This window comes from Ornithodoros turicata, chromosome 6 (assembly GCF_037126465.1).
Source record: "Ornithodoros turicata isolate Travis chromosome 6, ASM3712646v1, whole genome shotgun sequence".
Classification (NCBI taxonomy): domain Eukaryota; kingdom Metazoa; phylum Arthropoda; class Arachnida; order Ixodida; family Argasidae; genus Ornithodoros; species Ornithodoros turicata.
Window position 1 is genome coordinate 9,002,613 of NC_088206.1, and position 19,176 is coordinate 9,021,788.

Sequence of the window (19,176 nt, forward strand, 5' to 3'; positions counted from 1 at the left end):
AATTATAAAAGCTACGAAGTTGCTCCAATGAGAACATCTGATCTCTTCGGTCACCAGATACCAAAGCCGTTTTCACAACAAAAATCCGTTCGATAGATCGTCCGCAAAAAATTCGTGAAGGAACGCCATTTTTTTCTTACAGTGCAAATGGAGCAGTTCGGAGATCCTATAGTTGGTGCACCTTCCTTTGAACAATAGTCATGGGGTTCGTGCAACGCTGAGACGTATAGACTGTAGATAATCCATTCTTCTCCGCGAAAGAAGTGTCGTGCTACGACAAATGCCCGGTATTGCAACCGGAGGCTATTGTTCCGATTTCTGGACACCACCTGGTCTCTCTCATTCTTCAGTTGTGCGTGTTTCTCTTTAATCGTACGTTAACGCGCTCGAAAGGGATTTCCTGTGGCTCATGACAGATTTATCTATGAGTGGAACAAGAAGGTGGTTGCTTGTAGTAGTGCAGATCTAGTACATTTTGTCTTCGTTACAAATTCTGCCACACTTCTCAATCAGTCGTCCACGGGACAGGGACTCGGTAAGGAAATCTGAAGCCTTCTTTATCGTCAGTGTTCGCTTCCTCAGTAGGTTATATTTTCTTCTTTCATAAGACAAATAATCGAAGAAGTGCACAATTCTCCGTTGTCACAAACACCGCATCGAGCACTTCGGTGCATCTTGACGACGTTATTGATTCAAGGCAAACGCAGGAATATGCGGAGCGCATTACAGAGGAATGTGGGACAGCTTCTATAATAAGCAGTGCAGCCTTGCTCCAAATTTCACAGAGTCAGCTTCAAAATATGCCCTATCATTTCGCAGCGGCACACGCCACTGAGTCGTGGTGGTGGTCGTGGCGGTGAACCCTCCACCAGTGACTTCAGCTTTTGTGTCAGAGAAATAAACGTGGCTGTGAGCTTCAACACTTCCAAGTGTTGAGGTTTCATCGAGCGATTTTGACAAATATTTGTCGGCACTATATCCCCGACCGACTGAAACTTAAACAAGTACAAGCAGATATCTTTAAAGATGGATTTGCCCGTCCCATTGTACAGCGCATCTTCGCGTCGCTTTACCAAGTAATACCTTGTCAATTATTGTTCCCCCAATGCAGGACACTCCTGGGGATTAAAAGCAATCACGCATTAAGGAATAGTGTGCATTGATTCAAAGATCACACGTGGCTCTAGATATAGGGTACCTTTGTTATACTATTGCTTCTTTTGGTTTCTCTTTCCTTTTCCTTTCTTTTTGTTTCTTGTTTTCTTTCCCTTTCCTTTCTTTTTGTTGCTTTTTGTTTCTCTTTCCTTCCTTTTCTTTTTTGATTCCCCCTTTTGTTTTTTTCTTTCTCCTTCCTTTTCTTTTTCGTTTTCCCCTTCCCCTTTTCCCTTTTTTTCGGAATAGCAAGCCGGCTCTTTGCCTGGCTAACCTTTCCTTTCAATTTTTCTTAATAAACATATTCCTCCCCCCCCCCCTATTGCCAAATATCGCTTGTTGGTTTTCGTGCAGCGCAGTGTAGTACGCCCGTGTGTGTGTGTGTGTGTGGAGGGGGGTGTATGTTTATTAAGAAAAAAAAAGGAAAAGTTAGCCAGGCAAAGAGCCGGCTTGCTATTCAAAAAAAGAAAAAGGTGTGGGTTCTGTGTAGAACGAACGAAGAGCCAACAGAAGTACAATGCTGGACAAAAGTTTACGGAACACGCTCCGGCGCATTCCTTAGTTCCTCAGAGTGACACGCTAGCAGCGAGTGGTGCCGTACGGACTTACAAACAGGTGACTGGCTTACCTAGGCACACGTCTGTATAAATCCGTACGGTCCCATTTGCTATACTAGCGTGTCACTCCGAGGAATTAAGGAATGCGCCGGAGCGTGTTCCGTAAACTTTTGTCCTGCACTGTACCAATGGAACGTGACGTACGTTGCACTGAACCAACCAGTGTAACATGCGCACTCATTACAGTATAATGTTTTCTGCACTGCAACGGCCAGTGGAATTCGCACGTGTGCACAACATTTATGCTGCCTGACCGAAAGCTGCAGCGCCTGTGAAGTCTGCTATCTGTCACCTGGCGGCATGGCCGAGAGGGTGGTAGCCAAGGACGTGCTGAAGACTGGAAGGTGGTGGGTTCGAATCCTCCCACCAAGGTTTTTCCTGGGCTTTCCGAGGACTTTCCAGACGAATGTCTGCACAGTTTCCCCCTGAAGTGGGCCCAGGACTTCAGGGGGAAGCTTACTGAGAGAACGCATACTGAGAGAGAGCGATCTTGTTGCTTTATTAATCGAGCAACGACAAGCTGCCTTATTCAACTCCTCCACCACGGAAACATGAAAATCCTGTAGGGCTTTTTAGATTTTACCCCTTTTACGCTGGAGGTAAGCATTCACCGTTGTGGCATGTACCCTGGGATGGAGACTCTCCATGCATTCATTGAGCTTCGGGCACCTGAGATGGTTGGGGGAAACAAGTGAGTGCGACTTGAGTCCATGCACTGCCATCTCATGTCGAGGTACTGCAGTATTAGTTACCAAGTTCCTACCAAGCATCAAGACATGAACATAGTATTAGTTGGCAGTATCGGTATGGTTTAAACACAGTATTGGTCGAATACCTACTCCCCGAGATCGACAAATAAGTAAGATGACGGGTTGGTGAAGGACGACGTCATGTTGAGATATCTACTTCTCGCGTGTAGGAAAAAGTGGTTCCGCAAAAAAACGGTCTCGGAAAAACATGGTCCCATCCGGCATCGTAGGAAAAAATAATCCCGTGTTCTCCGATGCTGCCTCTATAGACTGCGTATGTCGGAATATGTGACAAAAGGAGAGGGAGGAAAAGGAACCTCGTTTGAGAGGTGTCTAAAGTTAGAGAATACCAGCATGGGGAAAATGGCCACCTGTTACGTCTTATCGAAAATCGTTATTGAGAATCACGTTTTTTCTTTTTTTAGTTAAATACGTCGTTCCACGACTTCGGCTTCATTTCCTTCTTCGATGAGAATACGCGCTAAAGGCGGCGAGGTGTTCACTCTGGAAGCTTCTCTTCATTTCTGGCGGGGAGGGGAGATATATTTATTAGAACAAATGGGGAAAAAAAGGAGGAAAGATCAGCCAAACGGTATGTCGGCTTCCTATTCCGCAAAACAAAAAGAAAGACACGAAAAAGAGAAATAAATCAAAAGAAAATAAATGAAAAGAAAAACCAGGAAATAGATAAAATTATAATAATGGATAGTAATAATTTTTGGTGGCTTTTATCCAACATAAACTGTTAAACCGTCAGCATGCATTGGCTTATAATGTTATATTGACACCTATACTTCGCAACAACTTATATACCAGACTTCCGGATACATACTTTATAATTGGAGAATAAAATAGACGATTACACTCATCGTGTAAACGCAGACTTTCTTGCAATTGTAACATTAGAGACGGAGAACCAGAACGAAAATATTGGTTATTAGCAAAGCGGCGCTTTTGAAGCAGATGGTTTTGTCGTTAAGTGATCGCCTTGAGTGAAACCGTAAAACGTGCATCAGCAATCCTAATGCAAGAGACCAATAAATCTCAAGCCTATACGTTCATACTTCTTAACTGGGAATGATGTACTTGGTCCACGTGATGCTTGCATTGAAAAAATATTATCCTCCCTTTTGTGCATTTCACGGCACACAAAACCATAGTTTAGGATTCTCAGGAGCGCAGTTGAAAATGCGAAATGCCTGCAGACCTTGCCGAATAATAGAGGGTGGCCCAGACTGGAAATGGCGTACATTGCCGATTTATACCGGCCGTTGGCCCGCCAGACCTCCCTTATACTAAAAACGGAACTTCACGCTAAAATTATGGACATCTGCTCGAAAACCAAGCTCACTTTCTTTCTTTCTTTTTTCTTTACCAGACCCAGAGTAGCTTGTCCCGCAGTGAGCGGTCTCACATCTCCATTTTTTCCTCCTACCATCATCACCATCATCATCACCAGGCTCACTATCTATAAACCATAAAGGGGGTGCCCTAAGAAGAAACCAAAGTATTTTGCAAGTTTCCTTTTCTTTTTTCTTTTTTTTCTTTCCATACGTGTCGACATACGCAGCCTTAGATCAGCATCGGCACGCACAGAACCTTTTTTCCTCCCATGCCATCTGGGACCATTTCTTCCCGAACCATTTTTTGCGGAACCCGTGCTTCTTTTATGCTACTGCCTAAACATATAACGTAATAGATAACAATAATCACAAATAATAATACGTACGTGGCATGGATAACCCTGCAAAAATCCGTAGTGTCTTTCTGTGTCTTCCGGGCGACAGCCGAAATAGCATTTTGTCACAGGTGCGTCACCGTGCTCCTGCATTTAAAAAGTAAAGAGGAGCAGTCTTGAATGAGAAGGAAAAAGAATGAAAGAAAATAGTGTTTTGATGCTGATCAATGGGGTTTAGATAGAACCAGTGCCACTAACTTGTAATGCCATGTCCTGTAGATTATTAGTATGCTAAACATCCACCTAGCTTCCACCACTGCTGATATACATGAGAGATTGCGCATTCATTGAGCGAACATCGAAACAACCGGCTTGTATACAGTTGAGAATGCGGCAACACTCTTTTGTCGCTTCTCTGCGCAGGCTGTGGCTGTGAATTATTCATTTGGTTCCGTCGCACGGCATCTCTACTTACCTCTTGATTGTACTTTTCGTCCGGACATGTATGGTACCACTGAAGGCCTCTGTCATCCTGTTTGCAGTAGCCATCTTTGCATACTCCCACAAAGTGTTCGGTGTCGTGTACTTCTCTTTCGTATCTGCCCTGCAATCACGATGATCAAATGTGCGGCGTTAATTCTAATGAAAAGGTGTCGTGGTAAAATCACCGACCCTAACAGGTGCATCGACGCCTCCGCTGGGCAGGTGGACCTTCAAGACCATGGCCTCGCATAAAGGACTGCGGGGACTGTCTCACGCTTTGACTCTGAGTTTGACTATATATAAAAAAGGAAAGAGATTCTGCTCCTCCCACAAAAATCCCCTAAGTGGCCACCAAGCTCTGAGATGCTGTCAAGACTGTCTCGCGTGCTTTTTACTCTACCCATCCCGTGCATTTTACTCTAAAAAATGTTGCGTTGAAAAGTAAATGAATTTTTTATTATAGCTGCACAGATGGCAAAATTGGTAAGCTTGGTTGCAATAGAAAAAAAAAAGCTAACCATTTTCTTTTACTGTCGTCATCATCACTCCGCATGAAACGTGGATCTCGTTAATCCACCAAACCATATGACTGTTTAGCTTACACTTCGCTCTAAGTGTTGAGCTTTTTCCTGCAAAACAAGGTCTCAACCAGGAGTACACCAATGACATCCAGTGCAAGCCTGGTGTTCTCGAGTTATTCATTAAAGGTACGGTCGTATCCGTTCCAGTCGATTTCGAAACTATGGTGTCACTTAATTCCCCGCGGACCACTCACCACGGTATCGAAAATCCCATTCGAAATACTGGTGTAGTTTCACTGTTATTCGACGGAATACGCGACAAGAGCGGACGCCGGATGTTGAGAGTATGCCGGAATTCCCTCTCTGGAAAAACGAGAAAACGTCATTCTGTAACCGGCCAATGACGGCACGGCACGCCTTTGAGAAAATGCATGCCGCGGCCGTGCGGGCGTCTCATAGAATTACAGGACGTCCGGACGGCGCTTTTCCTCCTCTGCTCGCCACCCTCTCCCTCTTTCGCATGCGGAGTGACGTCACGCCGCGGGAGATTCCGCAGCCGCGGAGGCAGCGCTGATCTTTAAAATTCGTTTAGTTAATATCTAGGCACTTTTGGAACGAAAAAAAATTTGCCAGGTAGACTGTTGGCCGGTGCCGAACACTGTGGTATCGGTTTCACAGATGGGTTTCCGGATGCGGTCGTACCTTTAACGTTAAGACAAAGCACGAGCAGCGCAACATAAATTTGTTTTTCTGCTATCGTTCATAGCAGAGTTTTTGTCGCATTATGCTTCATTTACGGGCACTGAAGAAAGTTTGCAACTTACCCAGCAATAGCCGTCTGTCCGATATCCATAGTCCGATGTACCATTCCCTTTAGCGCAGAAGTATACGCAACTTCTCATTATGGGTTCGTTCTGCGTGTGAAATGACATTGAAATTTTAAAAAAAATGTTATCTGAGTTACACATGCCCAAGGATCCTCGCGCTGGCCCCTGTGGTACAGAGGTTGCCGAAATTATTTATAAGTGTGCTATGAACAAAAGTAATTACTTTATGTACTAAACGACTTATCAACTTATCAATATACTCAACGACGTATTTGTAAGCGATGATGGCACTTTTCCGTGACAGATTACTTTGCATGTATTATTATTTTGTGCTCAGAATATATTTAATAACCATTCAGATACACCAAAGTACATTGTACTCGCGTGTTTATATCATGATGCGATACAATACTACGTGTATATGAGCAGCACTATTACTAATTCAACACTGCTAATGAGAAGTTCAAGGCGCAGAACTACATTAAACCCTCACGACATCCAACGACAGGAGGAGAGAGATACCCCTCCCTTGAGGACGGAAATGTATTGTGTAGATGTAGACCAACGCTGCAGAGACATCTGTCTTCCCGAGAAGCATCAGCTGTGTCTCCGACTGAACGATGAGTTGCCTATGCATACTCTTGTCTAATGTCAAAACTACTTTGTGTGAGCAAATAAGAAGATGAGGTTTTAAGAAGTAAACGTCGACTTCATCTCCATGCTAAGGTTATAAAGTACAGTTATTTGCCACAAAAAGTGAAGCCCCTCTCGAGATATTCAGGATCGAAATCCGGTTATATAGCACTTACCTCCCCTTGCGGTAGATCAGGGCACAACTTGCGAAGCGTTGAATCTATGTCGCCACGCTCGCGCGTCATGATGGATCCATCTTCTGGTCTGCCTTCAGGCACTTGGGAGTCTTCGCAATAAAGAAATGTAGTGAGACAAGCAGAGAAAGTGCAAAGCAAACGAAACGGTACGTTTTTATAGTGAGCGATGACCTTTATATGAAAGCGTCTGCGTTAGTTATTGTGTGCAAACACTCTCTGCAGAGGAAATTATAACTCATATCAGCAAAGACTTCTGCGTGTGCAGGTCTTCGTGTCCACAGTTCAGTTGTTTATATCGTACGCCTATCTTTGGTTCAGCGCTGCCACTACCTTATTCGAGCAGAGCAGTCGACCATATCGCCTTGCTTCCTCCCTGGCCAATAAAAGTGATCCGCTGATCTGACGTCACAACATACGACAACGACCTGGGAGAGAAGGCCTCCGCTTAGCGCACTCTTGCAAACCGATTTTCTTTTCTTTTCTTCCGTGTTAACACCGCGAAGCAACTGTGGCTACGAGCGGCGTTCAGACGTCAACAGATGAAGAGAGGACAGCAGGAAGGAGGGGGAGACAGGAGGTTAGCACGCGTCCTGGGCCGACTTCAAGAGGAAACTCCGCCGGAAAACACACGCTCCTTTGACGTCATCGAAAAGGGTGTAGAACGGCAGCCAGTGAAGCGATGACAATCGACGTCGCAATCTACGTGGATGGCTGTCTGTATGCCATAGCTATAGGATTCTTGCTTGTTCTCAATCTCTCCCACAATATGGATAAGAATGTGATCGTCGAAGGTAAAGCTAACAGATAATGGCGAATGGGCTTTAATTATACTATGGCTGCACACGAGAAAAGTGACCACGCTCGAAGGACGGCGGAAATACTTCTCAATGTACGCACTTCTCTAAGAAGTGCGCATGTGTTGAATATCCTTCCATTTTTCTATAGAGTTGATTGCTTGAAGTTTTGATTTTTTCCCAAGATGTGTTGACGATTGGAATGCTCTTGAAGGTTCTGCTCGTGAGCCACCTTCTAACCATTTCTTTCAGGCACTCCTGCAATAGTCTCCATTGAGACTGCAGTTTATGTAAATAAATGAATAAATAAATGTGTCTACAGCACACACTATACAGGGTGTTTGCTCTAACGTGTCCACAAATTATATTTAAAGCGAGCGATGAAAGAAAAGCAAGTGGTACTTCTCTGCTACTTGAGTAAGAAACAGGTACTGCTACACTCTGTTTCTTAGTCAAGTAGCTGGAAAGTAGCGCTCGTTTCTGTTTTATTGCTCGCTTTAAATAAAATTTCTGGACACGTTAAAGCGAACACCCTGTATAGTAGTAGTATGTGCGATCATTGTGAATAGGCTCGGTATACACAAGGACCTAGTACATACATAGCCCTTTGCGGGCCTTGAGAACGAAGCTTACTTCTATAGCTTGTTTGCCAGTTCCGCGATAAAATGATAAGATAATGATAACATAGAAACTACGGTTTATTATCGTACAAGCGGTCATACAGTGGAGCGCACTTGCACTATCCTCTTAATTTAACCAGCTCCCGTGACATAGTGGTTACGATGATCGCTTTCCACGCTGAGACTGGTAGGTGACACGGGTTCGAATCCTGTCACGGGCTGTGCTATCTGAGGGCTTCCCTGCGTTTTCCGAAGACTTTCCAGGAGAATGTCGGCACAGTTCCCTCTGAAGTCGGCCCAGGACGCACACTAATTCACCTGTCCCCCCACTCCTTCCTGCTGTCCTCTCTCCATCTGTCCCTGTCTGTACGCCGCTCATAGCCACAGTTAGTTGTTGCATATGTTGTGCCTAAAACGTCGCAAAGTTCTATCTGCTACCTTCACCGCATAGCGCGTTGTCTGCCAATCATTGCCACGAATAATAGGGTTACCGCTTCTGATTCGGTGAGCGAGGGTAGTGGGCCGCACCCAGACTTGTACGTAACGGGTAATTGCGTTACTAGTAATCAATTACTTTTTTTGAGTAATTTGTAACGTAATCGATTACTTTTGGGGCCCAGTAATTTTTTGAGTAATTCAATTACAATTTTCAGTAATCAATTACCAAGTAATCGATTACTTGGAAACTAAAGAATCCACATTGTTCGGCACGACGCGCACTCACACATATGGGATGATTCACCGCCGCGAGAAGACAAAACGAACTGCCCTCTGCAAGTTCGGTGCAAGGCAGCTGTCTTATCTCTAGGACTTTTCCCGCAACAATTACTTACCCGAGGACCCCGAGGTAAATTGCCACAGTGTTCCGCACGTGTAGTGTATTTTTGAGTCCACTGTCCTCTCCCCATTGATGTGTACTATCTATCCGTAACCCGGCCTGTATGCAGTAAGTTGGACTGTAGGTTGTACCGTGAACCTGATAAGTCACTTGTGGGAGTTCCAGTTGGGACTCTTTTCTGCTTTTGCAATTCTGCTTCAATGCTGACTTCGTTTTTGCTTCGTTTCGCTTCGTTTTTGCTCAGTTTCCTTTTTTGTGTGTGGATATCTTTTTCCTATATCTTTTTGATATCGTTTTCTCAGATATCGAAAGTGATTGGCAAAGTAACGCTTACTTTTCAAGGCGTTACTTCATTACTTTTTCCGGCAAGTAATTTGTACCGGTAAAAAATTACTTTTTCGTACAAGGTAACGGTAACGGTAATCACTTACTTTTTTTAGTAACGTGTACAAGTCTGGCCGCACCTGATGTGGCGAATTTCCCCATTCATTATCATTAATTTATTTGTTGTTGTTGTTGTCGGTGAGCGACGGGGGCGTACGCCTTTTTGTAGCAATTTGGATATATGATAATTTCTTTTGCCACCCTTTTACTCCCTTTATCAGACGCTATGTTGACCTATGTGGTAACTATAGAAGTTACCACCTTTTCGCGCCCTTTTTCCTCAGAGTGTACTTCCGTCCAAATACGCTCGAAGTTTAGTTGGATTCAAAGGGAGTGTTCAAAGGCTGTAAAAAATAACAGAAAGCACACACAAACACACACATATGCATCCCATCGCAGTTTCAAGTCTCATAAAGTGTCTTGCCAGCGAGTGGCTTCATCCAAGAAAGTGATATACTTACAGATGAAGCAGGAGGCGAAGAGGAAGAGAGTTACAGATGTCATACCGAATCGCTTGAACCAGTCATCGCTGTATTCTGGCTTTCCAGTGGCCCCCTTATATACAGAACTCTCTATGCTCTCCAATAACGTCATAATGTCTTCCGCGATGTCAAACCAGACCCCGCGACAATTGAGCTAATAACAAAACCTTGACCGTTTAGGACGGCACAAAGTATCACAGGCGCAGTTAATCGAAAGAAGTTAATCACGTCCAGCGAGTATCATATTACTTTACGTTTTTGTTGGCGTAAGTTCAAAAGTTCCCGAAGAATCGACGTTTTGAGTTAACGAGAAAGAAAGAGGCAGAGCGATGAAGAACAAAAAGATAATAAAGAAAAGACATTGGCCGGCGCTGGTGCAGCCAGCTACCATAATGATGGTTCGTTGTAGCAGCTGGCTGCTCCAGAACACTTGACGTGTGGGTGTTAAGTCAAGGCGCCAACCACTTCCTAGAAATCTGTCATCCCAGAAAAAAAAAAGTGAGCGTTGAGTCATAACGGTTGCTGCGACACTTAGGTAGGTATTGCTCATTGCATCGTGCGCACATTTTACGGAAAGCTTGAGTGTTGCTTGCAGTGCTTTCTGCGAAGTTGACACGTTACACGCTTGGTGGCGCCATGCGCGTGTTCAAAGACCGTTGAATTCAATGCAGGTCCCCCAAACTCACCTCGGAAAAGCGTGCAACGAAGAAGGCCGCCACTAGATACCCCATTGTTGCCGTTCCGGATCACTTCAGCGCGCTAAGTTTAGCGGCAAAATGTTTTTGTTGTTTCTGCGAATGAATCTAGTCTTTATATGTCCAAATAAAACGCGTATAACAACTTTCACTGTCGTGTTTCACTTTTTGGTCCCGTTTTTAAACGTGTTGAGCGATCGGAAGGATCTAGTGCACGGCTGCGTGCATCACATAGCGTACCTGTCGTACCAGGCGCTGTAGGCGCTGCAGTCGTCCATTTCTCCTTCGGTGACTTGGCCTGGCTTGGACTGTGCTTCAACTGGATCTTTAGCGCGCTACAATCCACGCAAGCCAACGTCTGGTAACAATGGGGTATCTAAGGGCGGCCTCCGGCATTGCACGCATCGGGATAGGAACAAATACATGGGAAAATGGCGACCTTGGGGGACCTGATTCAATGATCATTGAAAACTGCCCCTGTGGCAGGGGTATTAAACGGGATGGAGATCCTCGCGATGGCTTGAAGACCGCCATCGACATCCTCGAACTCAGCGAATTTGTAGCAGTAAACAAAACATGCATTAATTTCCATATGTTCCTGTACGAGTTTATGGAATTTCCTGTCACGGTTTTAGTCTAGGTATGACGGGCGACTGCGTTTTCCAATTTGTTCAATCTCGACCACTGTCGACATCGCACCCCCCCCCCTCCCCCTAAAGGCTTAGTAAACAGCACAATGCGGGTGCGGTTATTTTCGACTATTTAGGAACATATTTGTCAATTCTAGCGTGCTGCTTCGGGGCTGTAAGCGCCGCCTGTGGACAGTCCAGTTTTCCAATACGGATCGAGTTGGACCGTGTAGCAGCATCGCGCTTAGAACTCTCTTGAGAGACTCGATGCGGATAGGTTTCAATCCGCATTGAAAGGGGGTACAACACTATCCTTGTCGCAGCAAAAATTGCCATCTTTTTGTGTGTGTGTGTGGTTTGACAAATATATCTTTTGTGGCTGATAGTATCACTTCAAATTATGTTGCTATTTAGGAAAATCTAGTCAAATTAATACCATATCAAATAATGTAAGTTTGAGAAACAAACGTATCCATGTATTCCCAAAATTAATTTTGGAACACACACACACAAAACAAAATCGGTGCAAACAGCAGAAAGCTCGTGAAGATACCTTAGACAAAAATATCGACCTACAAGTTCCAAAATATACAAAATGTGGCAAATTTTGTCAGAAATAATCATCTGCAAATATCAACACCCTGGATCAAGAAGTTTATATGAGTTGTGGAAAACAACGTTCCTATGTTGTTCATGTAACTTAGTGGCAAAGTTCATTGAAGGAGTAAAACAGAAATGAACATAATAATTTCTGCAGAAAACACTAGTTTCATGCTCAACTTTCCTGTTCTTGCAGCGCATTTTGCTATTTCCCCACTTTTCTTTTTCTCCCGGTTAGTTTGAGTCAGGAAGAATAGCAACAATGCCAATTATAGTACAGGTCTACACATTCACGGCAAAAATCTGTTCATCTAACACCTTCAAAGTCTTTATTTGCGTTCTAAGAAACGAAACCGAACCCAAATACTCTTCAAATGCGAGCATTGCCCATTTGGAAAAGAGGTCCGCCGTGACGACTTAACGTGACACGTGACGACTTAAATGCCCCCTTCATGCCCCCTTCATGTCCCCCTTCATCCCCCGTTTTTTTATCACGTCACATCACAGGTCCGCCGCAGGAACGTGACGCCGCAACATATCCACACTGCTTTCTTGGCACAGAGCCAGCTTCATAAGACCACCGCGAGGAACAGCTAACAATGAAAACGAAACTCAAGTGTATATAGAAATAGAATCCACCAAACGTCACCACTTGGCCATATCTGGTTTGGAGGCCGAGTAGCGCGGCTCGCCGATCACCGGTGATCGACGCTCTATGGGCGCAGTAATGAAAGTGTTTGCCCAACGTTTGAAGTCTGTCAGCAGCGCTGTGATGGGACATCGACCTTCCGCGAGCAATGTTGCCAGACACGTGACAGATTGGCGCACCATATGACGTCGTAATTGTCAAAACTGGAAATGTATTATTTGTTTTAACCGGCTGCACAGAATGATACTTGCCTGCTGACGGGGATAGCGGACAGACTTGGCAAATCTTAACTATAACGCCCACACATGTGCGTCATTGCGAAACTGCATCGAGAGTGATGAAATTACATTTTGAACCGACCGAAGAACGCGCACAAGACAAGACAAGGCAACAAACACTTCTTCCAAGAAGACACAATATTTTTCAGACTGATGAAATTAGACCACGCTTCGCCTCTGTTCAAAAGCAGAGGAAGTCGTGGTGATTGCAGTCCTTCGCGTTATCAGTACTCATTTAATTGAATCGCCACGTTGTTGTTCGTCCTTGGACATTTCCGCGAAAAACTGCTACAGGCCAACGTCTGTGCCGTGCGTCAACTTGACGTCTGTATAACACGGTTTATCTCCAGACTTTATCTCTTTTTTCGAGCCCTGACAAAGTACAATGGTCGTATTATTTCTGAGCTTATTTTCCAAAAGAAACGCAACTGCAAGGCGGGTTATGACCTGAGAGTCGTTACGCTTAGCTCTTCGTTATTTTATGTGCCTAATAACCTTCTATAACCAGAGCACGACAGGGGGTATATACTAAGCTAAACGAGTTCGGATAGCGCCAGGACCTACTGCATGACTACTGATGGTTATACATTCCAAGAAAAAAAAAAGTAATTTTACTCCTTTTGGGGACTAAATGCATTGCCACACAAAAAATAGTCCCTTTCGGGAGTAAATGCACGGGAGTAAATGAATGTCACAGAGTGGAGACTGCATTTCATGCTCTGTTCTAAGAGTCCCAATTCGTGTGCATGCATGAAAATCCTTTGAATCAAACCGTCAACCGTGATATATCGAGTGATATCAAATCTTGCGACACACATAGGGCACAATTTGCGAAGAAAGAAGCACTAACTGTTTCTTACTCTATGTGGGTGGAAAATTTCTAAGTTGGCTGGAGTAATACAGTCCTATGCCATCAGATGGACCAAGAGCATATATTTACGTATACTGTTCCATTCGGAAGACCATTTGTGAGGTTCAGTGCCAATTTGCAGAACTGGGGAGTAAATGTGGGGGTTAGGGGACTAAAATGGGGAGTAATTGCAGTGTAGGGGACTAGAAGCTGCACTTACTCCCCGTTTTACTCTTTTTTTTTTCTCTCTCTCTTTTTCTTAGAGTGTACAGTAGGCCGTGGTTAGAGCTGCGCTCTAGCAAGGGCAGAACGCTACCAAGAAAATCCCAGGGAGCTGAGCGCCGCTTTGAATTATGGGAACTTTGTGATCAGAAAGGAGGAGGAGGTCTCCAAACTGTTTCGATTTCACCTCCCTCGGTCCCTCTCCATTGTCCACGAGGTGTCAAGGTCAGCGAAAACGAAACGTGAGGGACAGTTCTCCCTTCCTCATGACAGTAAGCTTCCAGCATGCAACGCGGTACGCAATTAGCACTGGGATTTCCTGAAATCGTCTATTTATGAAGCATTCGAACGGTGAAAGAAATGATGCAATAAGGAAGTCACTAAAAAAGGTTAGCCAGCTGTATAGGTCTCGAATCCACATCTTCTGGATTACCGCTACAGGGTTTTTACCAATTGAGCTAAGCTAACACACCTCCCCAGAGACTTCCAAGGATGCGTCATTAATTTTAGCAGTTAGTTAATTAATTAATTGATTTAAGCAGTAATTTTAGTCCTTCCGGGACCAGATGCATGGTTGCAACCGCTATACATGGCAGTGTATGGAAAGTGTAGGGACTATTTACCGGTGCTGGGGAGTAAATTTTTGGACCAGGGGACTGAAATGGGGACTAATTGCAATATAGGGGGCACAAGCTGCGAGTACTCCTTAAATTATTACCCGTTAATTTGTCTTTTCTTTTTTCGAGAGTGTAGAGCTACATTTACAAGTCTTTTTATTTCAATCGCTTACGTGGTAGACTTATTTAAAGGGCAATGTTCTTTTTTCGCAAAGGGACGAGCTACGTTCTGAAGTCTATATTTGGAGGTGGAGTAATCAGCTGCACATAAGCCTTCTGAAGAAAGTGTACGGCTACGATGGCTACGTGTTGGCTACGTAGCCGTAAAGGGCAGCAAATCAGTTGGGAACAGATCACTGCTGCTTGACAAATTCCTCATTATTCTCCACCAGACGTCGCCCCGAAGCGTTTTACCACAATTTCGCTAGCAAATCCAAGATATTAAGCGTTCTATGTCACATGTATAGCTTGAGCTGGGTTAGCAAGCGACAAGTTCTTAAACTGACTCATTGTCTCATAAACTGGCTGTATGCCGCTTTACGGTAGCTTTAACAAGATTGGACGTATACGGTTACATATAAAAAGCGGTATTCGTTATGTAGCCACAGAGGAGGCAGTTGCTTTGTGTCAAGTTCGGTAGTCTTTTCCTATTTTGCGTAAAAAAGAAAAACCCCATACGTTATGAAACTGGTTTGATTTCGCGGTATTAATAATTCACGAATTCTCAAAGAGGGAAGTTTAGGAAGCGTTTCGCAAAACTTTAATTTCGCGATGCATGTTCTACTCAGGGTTATTAAAGTTGCTTTTAAAAAATTTCTGAGTTACGGTTACAGATAAATGGGTTTAAAAGCATGTGATTTCCAGCACAAATACCACGTGGGAGAAAATACACTGATACAGTTACAGGTACTTGCAAAAATGTACGCAATACTTTCACAGATACTTTTACCATTAAATTGATTGGTTTAATTGAGCGAGCTGTTATTACTTGCATTACGACTAATAAAGTAAATTACATTGGATTACATTTGGTCACGTGATGTAATAACCAATAATGTTTTCCATTCTTTCTTGTAACGTTTTAAAATTCTTTTTTATAGATTCTGCACACACACAAGGTATCGGAAGCATTAAATATCTTTATTCCAAGAAACAAACAAACACACACACGCACAGGGAGAGAGACAGAGAGTGCTAGAGATGATCATGAGATGGGGCTGATGCCGGCCAGCAGGCTATGCCTGCCCCAGTGCCAATTGTAGAGAATGAAGGGTTATGATGGAGATGACACTTCAGGTTCACCGTGGAGAAAATAGACTGGACACTGACCAGGTAGCGCGCGTTAACAAACCAGTAACTTATCTCAACTGTTTGCTTACCTTCTTAAAGGTACTGTAAAGCAGTAGACAAGCATGACATGCCGGTGATGTCACTAGAGACTTTATTGCTTCTAAATACCATATGCGGAACCATACGACCGACAACGCGCTATAAATATTTTTAATTTGCCATGAAAGATGCGGCGTAGTGGAGCGGTGCGACGCCTGGTGTCAAACAACCCCTTGTACAGTGGGCAACACTGAAAATTTGTATTACACGCACTATTACATCGGAACTTCGTTATGTTAGTAACCATATTATTAGCTTTCCTGTTTACCCATGCATTCTGAAACCCCTCTTAACAGTTTAACCTGTTAACCCCTGTTTTTGCGAAGTAACCCAGCGCTGGCCGCTGTTCGATGGAGACCCTACTTCTCTGCTGCGCCTGCGCGCTCCTTCTGTTCGCGGCCTCTTTCGAACGAACAATCTCTCTCTGTGAACCTCTGTGAACAAACAAGTCCCGACGCTGTCTGGCTTCTTGAGCGTCTGACACATTTGTTTCAAAGGCTCAGCATTTCATTTCAGTTCGCTATCCCTTTATCCTCAGATGTGGATCGTTGTGTGGATTGCAGGGGCGGATTTTATGGTGGATTGTGGTGGATTGTTATGTCGGGCCCAGTGTTATACGCATGTAATGTGGTTGCCGCCGTATGCGTCAGGAGTACGGATTCATTTCGAATACCTAGTACAGTGTTGCCCGTAATCTTTAATTGTAATTTTCTAATTAATTAATTGCACCGTCGATTGGAATGAAATTTGCGCAGTTTTTGATCTGGTGGCTTGGACTATCGAATAGCCACACTAAATGACATTTGATCGGTGCTGCTTTACAGTACCTTTAACATTTCTGTGCACTTGCATACCTTCTATTTGCACGAAGGAGCATATATAGTCATTTCAAAATTCTTCTCCGTTATGCGGGTTCTAACATTTGTGCGGCCCCAAAACTAAATAACCGCTCCACCGCGACAGTGCTAAGCAACCCAGTGTTATATTTGAGATCCAGACTTTAGTATTGGCACGGTCCCTTGATAGCGCCCTAGGTCCCTAAGCTATCAAGGGACCGTGGTATTGGGAATGATTGCAATGCACTCAGGCCAGGTTGCCTCGCCAAATCGCGCCACCTGTTGATGTCAGTTGTCGCTCATGTTTTTTTAATGAGAAAAAGATACTGTGAAAAAGAGCAAAAGTTGCTGTAAAAAGTATTTGGATTACAGATAAAATGCCTCCATGAAAATGTATCTGATATTTCACTCAAGATACACAAAAAGTATCTAAATACACGTATGCAGTTACTTTTACTCACTTACTTAACACCCGCTGTCGTATACCATGGTATCTTGGTCAAAATGCTTCAAGTCTGACGCACCGCCAGCACGGCGGGTATTGTCAGTGCTTCTGCAACAGCCACGCCGTATCAAGGCCTTCTTTAGCGAACTTGACGTTGACGATAATAAATTGTCGAGTTCAGAAATTACGTTCGAGTGAGCGTTGAATCGGTGTCCACTAGTGTAAACGTTGCTCAAATGGTGCTCAGTGCGTCAGTTGGGCTTCCCAAGCAGCACGGCATCTTGGCCCAATATTGGCAATGTTGGGTCAATATTGGATCAAGATTGGACCAATACTGGGCCAATATTGGCAATGTTGGCCCAATAGTTGATCAAGACTTGACCAATACTGGGCCAATATTTCGTGCAATGTTGGGCCAACATGATGTGCTGCTTGTGTTAATAAAACAAGAATCCGTTGCAAATTAAAAACGTTTCTATACTCCCCTGGCATCGTTAACAATATCGCGAGTCTTTAAATTCGACTTAAATGATGATCGCAAAATTCGCGTATCCGGTAAGTAAGTTGTGACGAAGACAGCATGACGAAGGCACAAAAGGTCGGGACAATATAATTTGCGTGCTGGAAACTCTGAAATTTGTCAATGTCGACGCACTGTGATTTAGTCTTGTATACTCAGTTCATAAAACACAATATTCAACGCATGATGCGAAAGAAAGACCTGTTCAGTGCCAGGCATGTCAATTCCTCAATTAAAGTGCTCTTAATTTAGATTATAGCTGAACATTATCTCTCATCATTCCCTACTGAGATTTCCGTTAGACTGCCTTTTGCCAGTGGCTCCCCTTCATCGTTACCGGCACTGCGTCGTTGTAGCGAAGCCAAGTAAATGAATAAAAACTCTGCACTCCAGAGTTTATTTTTCCTGTACCGCTACACCATGACACAGCCCACACATCAATTTCTTTCTCGCCTATACGCTAAATCAATTTAATGTGAGGACTGATGTGGGCTCATGGAGTCGGCAAAGTCGCTTGCTGACTTTGATGGATTCGTGGGCCCGGTTTGACGGCACTCTGACGAAACAGAACGTAATTAGAGTCACCAGCGGGTGACATCTAGATGGGTACTTGTGGCGTATCCACGAGGACGTATCCAACAATACCGAAGAGACAAAGCGAGGTCAGTGCGCCGGAAGGCATCAAAGGCTTTTATTATACGAGGGAACAGCCTAACGATCTAAACTCAATAAGAGGAGAGCCATTTCACTCTGGAGACGCTTCTTTTGTTTGTCTGCTTTTCCTTTTCGGGCCAGAGTAGCGCTGACTTGCAGTCAAATCAGTTCATGGCCCTCGATCCGCTACTAAAGGCCTTGTCGAGTAATAGAGAAAAACAGCCGTGTCAGACAAGCCTATATGCAACGCTCATTCCTAACAACCACTTTATTGCGAGGTGACGAATGGGAAGTTTCATAGCCAGGGACGATACTCTGCCCCATTGCTGGTGGGGACGTGGGGAATGAAATAATGAGCCCCTTCACAATAAGGATCGAAGTCCTATTCGTGTCCAACAAGGTCAAGAGAGCTTTGAGGGCAGAGCGTTGGTACGCTGGATTTGGCAAGGGACCCGGCAATTTTGGGAGAGACAGGGGTTCTTGAAGGTTGATAGTGTGGGCAACGAAGACGACTGTCCTCTAGATCTTCTAGAGCACCGTAGTGACAGCAGTTAGGAGAGTCAACTTATTTCTAATTATATCTATGCTGCACGACAACTTGATTAATATGACATTCATTGACCTCACACAAACATTTTACAAATACAGTTGTTTTACGACTGCTGCTGCACGTTATGACAGGTGCGGTGGTACAGATATTTATCTGTACCACCGCACCTGTTACTCGTTTCGTCGAGAGTGCTTCCGACGTCCTCAGACCTCCCAGTCAGCCCAAAGTCGCTGCACACGGTGTAGTGCAAGAAACGGAATAGAGTGA

The 19,176-nt window shown here is 44.2% G+C and overlaps 1 protein-coding gene and 1 long non-coding RNA gene across 2 annotated transcripts in view; one reads left to right on the plus strand and one right to left on the minus strand.

Moving 5' to 3' along the window:
* LOC135399006 (synaptogenesis protein syg-2-like) overlaps nt 1-19,176 on the plus strand; it is a 211,261-nt gene that overhangs the window by 141,267 nt on the left and 50,818 nt on the right. The window lies entirely within an intron of this gene.
* On the minus strand, nt 4,252-6,110 carry LOC135397618 (uncharacterized). Its single transcript, XR_010423677.1, has 3 exons — nt 6,025-6,110; nt 4,672-4,800; nt 4,252-4,343 (listed from the first exon to the last, which is right to left on the minus strand). It is a non-coding gene; the product is annotated as an uncharacterized LOC135397618 (long non-coding RNA).